The sequence below is a fragment of the Pinus tabuliformis genome, chromosome 4_1 (genome assembly GCF_031772625.1).
Source record: "Pinus tabuliformis cultivar Carrire ecotype Pingquan chromosome 4_1, CPIR1, whole genome shotgun sequence".
NCBI classification, from domain to species: domain Eukaryota; kingdom Viridiplantae; phylum Streptophyta; class Pinopsida; order Pinales; family Pinaceae; genus Pinus; species Pinus tabuliformis.
The window spans coordinates 244,153,289-244,159,470 of NC_142303.1; positions in this window are offsets into that span (position 1 = coordinate 244,153,289).

A 6,182-nucleotide genomic window follows, 5' to 3' on the forward strand; every position below is an offset into this window, starting at 1 on the left:
AATAGCCACATGGTCATCAGCATACTTTATGTACTTCAATTTTACACTGAAATATGAGTGGTCTAGTCATGCTGACAGGCCCGAAGATGTAGCTCAAGAGGGGTGAACTCCATCATCAAACCTTGTGTTTCTCTTCTCTATGCCTACATGAATTATATCTTTTATGTCCATTATGATTAACTTGCACATGATAACTAATTCATGCTTGAAGGGACAATAAACAAACATGTTGCTTATGAAGACCCATTTTCATGCTCGAAAAGTGTCAACAATGTCCTAGTAGTTTTTGTTTCATTTAATTTTAGAAAGAGAGGAAAAAATCGCCTATTCCACTTTCAGATCAGTTTGGTGTTAGAGGAAAAGTTGACCAAGTTGTAAGATGGGCAGCGAAAAGAGTATCCAAGAGCTTGAGGAGTGAAATTTGTCTCTTCGAATGGAGAGCATAGAGTTGAGAAGGATGTTGGAGATAGCTAAAGAGGAGAAGAGGCACATGCACTTTGTGTTGCAGCAAGTGCTTGATGAGCAAGTTGCACAAAGTGCTACTCCTGCACTAGCAAAAGAGACCTCTAAGATGAAGCCAGTATGTGTTCATGGTTCAAATAGTGGTTTTAAATCATATGTGGAAGATGATGCATGTGAGTTTTGCAAGAATCTCCAAGAAGCACACCCTATGGTAGTGAACAAGAGTGGATGGTTAGATTCATCTACAAGTTGGCCATCATCATCATTGTCAAAAGAAGAAAGGATGCATGACAAGTTTAAAAAGGTAATCAATATCTCAATTTCTAATCCTTCCATTCATTTGCATAATAACTCTTTAGAAATAGTTGATCAACATACCAAGGGTATATGTATGAGGTTGCTTTCTAACATGGGATATGGAGGTGGAGGTCTTGGAAAAAATGGTCAAGGCATTACCAATTTGATTATGGTAGAGGAAAGACCAAAGTACCAAGGATTGGGATATATCTGAAGGGAGTTTGGAGAATTCTCCAAAAGACTTGAGGCACATTAAACATCTGAGCATGAGATGTCACTACCTTGTGACAACCATCAAAGTTGCAACTCTAGAGATAGGTATAACTTGTGGAATACTTGTGGAATCAGTACCCTTGTACATTTTGTGATGCTTCTGACCATTGTGTAGCTATGTGCGAGTAATGCATAGTAATGGTTAAAAGAATGAATGCAATTCTAGGCATCAAACAGAACGACTTTCTTTTGCATGAGAGAACTTCTATGTCTGCATACAAGAAGAAGCTTTTTTGTAGTCATTTCATAGTGCATGGACATGGCACTAAAAAATGTTGGAAGTTACATCTAGCGCTTCATTAAAGGAAAGGTAAGCAAATTATGATTCATAATGCAAGGGGTAGTGAAGAGGAATATCCACAATTCTAAGCGACCTTCAAAACAAGATCGTGCAAGAAGAGAACCCAAAATCCTAGGAGAGGCAAGATTTGGGTAGACTTGTTGTAAAGATGTTTTGTAAATTATTTGTAAATACTTGGTTTCGTTACGTATTTAGGAACTTTTGTAAAGTGAACATCATTGTGACTATGTTCAACAAGTAGATGTTTTCATTCATGTATGTATTTGATTTTTATAAGTCCAAATGTTCAAGGACTTTTTAGTGAATGTACAAAGTTTGTAATTCAAGTTTGTCTACAAATTGTCACATATTCACTGGTAGAAGTATTCAAGATGAAACTTGCGTGAATCAAATATTTGTTTTCAAGATTGTATAAGATGAATGTGCTTGTATGCAAGGCCAATGTTTTCAATTGAAAATTTTTCAATTTGGATTGAGTTTTTGGGTATTTGTTAGTTGCAGCCTCTTTATATGGTCTAGGGAAGTAAACATTTGGAGTCCAAAAGTTCCTAGTGGGGAGGAGTGATCAAGTGTTCAAATTATGCTTGAAAATGAAAGTGCACAAAACTTGTGGTAACCAGTGCAAAATTGAAGTGTCTGTCATTCTAAATCCAACGATGTTCATTTCACCTCAATCTGACACCGGGAGATCAAGTTATAACCTACTAACCATTTTCCCAAATAGGAAAAAAATGGAAAATTTTGGGTTTTGACTGTGTTTCTAGGTTTTTTAGGAATAATGGGAGACTACCACATTGCCTCTCTCCATTGGTTAAAGTTGTGTAGATTTTCCATTGGTGGATGGTGTGTATTGGATGGAGCAATAGCAGGGAGCCACGTGGGCCAACGGGAGGTAGCCACATGGCCTCCCCACTAACGAGCCTCATAAATGGGTAATTATATGGGCTCATTTTACCTCCTAACCTAGTCAAATCAACCATTCTCTTAGCTTATTGTATGATTTTCTGATTATATTTATGCTTATAGGGTGAGTTGAGTTAGTTATTATGCCATGTGGTCTAACATGTATTTAATACAATTTATTGATGGATTTCAAGGTCAGAGTCAAGGATCTAGTGGTAAAACTGTAGCAATAACTCAAAGTAGACAGAGGAGAGTAATTATAGGAGGGAATCCACCTAATTTATTTCTCCTCGCTTCGAATTCCCCTTCATTCAGCTCAGAGTACAAGCAGCCGAATCATGCACTAGAAGGCAGCCGAGCAAGTGGAAGATGATTGATAGTTATCTCGAGTTTTGGGAGCCAAACCTCCCTGATTTTAAGGAATATGCTAGTAGCTTCAGATGTATAAGTAGAGAGGCCTAGGGCCTCACTAGGGTCGAATTTTTTTTGCTTGTGTAAACTCTGCTCAAATTTCGAGCTTACTATTTTATGACAGTTTTATGTAATCTTGCTATGTTTTGATAATGAAGATGGAATAATTTTTGAGCTAGCACTGAGTTACCTCAGAGGGCTGAAGGTCTTGGGTTAGGGACCAATCCAAGCAACCAAGCTCCTCTTTACTTTTACTTTTATGCTTTACTTCAGTTTGTAGATTAGTTTGTTGTTAGATGTATTTCTCTTATGGTTAAGAATAGGTTTCTTTTGATGATTTAGTAGCTTGCTTCCATTTGTGCTTTCTATAGTAGGTTAAATAGTGATCAGAGAAGATTCAAAAGGCTAGAAACAGTGCCTTGGGCTCTCTTCCTCCCTCCGGGACCATGATTTGAGGCAAAAACTCTCTTGCTGCCCCAAAAACACAGATTTTCCTCATTCCTAGGACTTCTAGTGTTTTCAGCTCTCTAGTAGGTTGATAGTCCAGTTTTTCTTTACGTTAGATCTTCTTTATCATGTTCACTTCCTAATTTTTAATATTCCTTTTGCATGCTTTCCTTTCTTATAGCATTTCCCAACATTTCCTTCTATACATCATAGTTTAGGCCATTTTAATGCAAAACTCTGTTTTTCCTAAGATGCACTCATTTCATTGGTTGCTTGATTTTCTTGGTTGACTGTCAGTTTCTATGCAGCAGATCTTTTCCAGTAGTAGGCCTGCTTACTGGAAATCACACCCCCATCTAATCCATGTGCTATAGGTCTCCAAAACCTCACCTCAATTCTGCTTTAGTTTCCTTCATTTTTCATAGAATTTCTTCCTCTCTCCTTGAGCAAACCCAATCATCTTTCTCTCTCTTGGTGATTCATGGTAGACCTTATGTGTCCTAACACCTCATTCCAACCTTCATCCACCTTTTCCACCCACTCTCACACCCTCAAAATAGCGAAAAATTCTCTCGGCCTCCTCCTGTAGGCCTCCTGTAGTTTCCCTATTTTCCTCCTGTAGTTTTCCTGTGTCCTCTTGTCATTTTTCCTGTAGGATTTCTTTTGAAGGCTGAGTGTGGTAAAATCCTCCAGAAGGCCACCTAAGACCTCCCAGGACCCATCCACACCATCCTACATCCTCCCAAGCTCCAAAACTGCCCTCTAACGCCACATGTTTGCTGCCACACTCACACAGAATGAATCAGATGCATGTTAAATTCACATAAAAACACATAAAATCCAAAAATATGTTTTTGCTTATTTACTTCCAGAAATAGCATGGTTAGATGTTGTTTACTTCCTTGAGTAGGTAATGGCATTTCTTTCATGGTTTTCATAGTGTTTTTGGCAAAAGTAGAATTAGCTTGTTAATTAGAGTTTGCTAGGTTTTGCTTTACATTCCAGTTTTTCTCCTTTCTACAGTTAGAATAGCATCTGTAGAGTAATCTTTCTTTCCTTTCATCACACATAGAGCTTCTTCTGAAATCTATAGAAGTTTGCTTGAGCTCCTAGTGATCTCACGCTAGCTGACCAAGTGACAACCTGCAATGAGAACTAGTACTTGTGCATATAGCATTGACGCTTCCAAGTTTGTTACAAACTACCGGGTTGATAAAAGTAAAGTTGGTAGCCCAGGAGTTGCAGCATTCTTGCTGCAATACTGACACTCATCACTTTTTGGCGTCGTTGCTGGGGAAGTGTCAGAGTATTCTGTGATTACTGCTTTCTTCTATTTCCTATTGCAACATTCTGCTAATAGTTTATTTTGGCAAAAGAAGACTAGTCATTTATTTTCTTTCAGTTCTACATTTCCTTGCTTTCCTTTTCAATTCTGCAAATTTCCATTCATCAAGTTCATTTTAGCTAGTTGCAATTTGTTTTGTTCAATCACAATTTTAGTTTCTGCAGGTACTTTCAGTGTGGGGAAAAAGAAACAAAAAACCAACCAAAAATATTTCCTTTCATGGCTTATAGGAGTAGACATAACTTAGGAAATTTTTTTCCCAACACCCCCACTACTTCACACAGCCAATATTCTCTCTTCTTTGGTGGCTGAAATCAAGAAGAACCATTAGGTGAACATCCAAACATATTTGAAGAACCTATAGGGGAAGAAGAAGAAGAAAACATTCCTCTAGAGCCAATGGCTGGAAACAGAAATGTTATGGGAAATGGAGGGAGAATAGAGGGTACCTTCCCCATTCGGGAGACCAACGGGGACACCAAAATGAAGAATATAAGTCCTTCAACCCTACCTCACTTCCATGGTCTGACTACAGAAGATCCTGACACATTCTTGTTTGCGTTTATTGTCATCTGTTGAACTTATGACTATACATAAGACAAGAAAAAGTTGAAACTATTCCCTTCTACTCTCAAGGATGCAACACTACGCTGGTTCATGGGATTACCTGGCAATAGCATCACAACTTGGGCTCAGATGCAGCAGGCCTTTAACAACAAGTATCGAGACTATTGTAGGTCAAAAGATACTAAAGAAAAAACCTTTCGAATGACCACAGGAAGTGATGAGTCCTTGGAAGACTATGAAGAGAGGTTCCAGCTCAGTTACAAAAGGACCAGGTGTACACTTGACCCTGAGTCTCTGAAGTTCGTCCCACTCAGGGGAATTTGGGAAGACCTTTTAGACACCCTCCATCTATTGGTTGGGGGAGACATCTACCAACTATCCTATGAGGACATAAAGGCTATTTTTAGAAACCATTCTAGAGCAGCCAGAAAGAAAGGTAGGGGGGGTCAACCCATAGTCAATACCTCTTCTTCCAATTCATCCATTAAATGTAAAATTGGAAACATGCTGGAAGATTTCAAGAGTGAGATGCTATAGACTCTTTCCATGCAAATGGATACCTTAGATATCAAAATAAAACAAGAGGAAGCAGAGAGGGCTTTGGCCATTTGTTGCCCTAGATGCACCAGGAAGCATCCTACGAAAGAATGCCCATTGAACTCTATAGGGGTTTGTTCAGTCTGTGAAGAAGATCATTCTACAGATAAGTGCCCCTCCTTGCCCGGACTTAAAGCTGTATACCAAGGGGCCGAAGGAGTCACTGAACAGATCTATTACATAAACCAAAGGAGGCCGCATGGACCTAGACCATACCAGAAGGGGATGCGAGGGACATCTCAGGCATACTACAACCCTAACCAAGTCACCTCCATACCTTCTTGGGCCCCCCTGCTCATCCTTCCTAGTCCACGCCTCCTCCTTGGAGCTTCACATCTCAATATCATGCCCAACCAGCCACCCATTCATTTCAATCCTATGCTTAGCCGCAACCTCAGTGGAATGCATATCATCAGGGGTGGAGTCCCCAATACAACTCTCTTCATGCTCTTATGCATCCACCACCTACCCAACTACAACGTTACCTTCTACTCCACCAAGGCAACCCCAAATGCCTGCCCAGCCAAATCCGAACTCGAACAACATACAACCTCATCAAGTGTATAGTGGGGAACCATC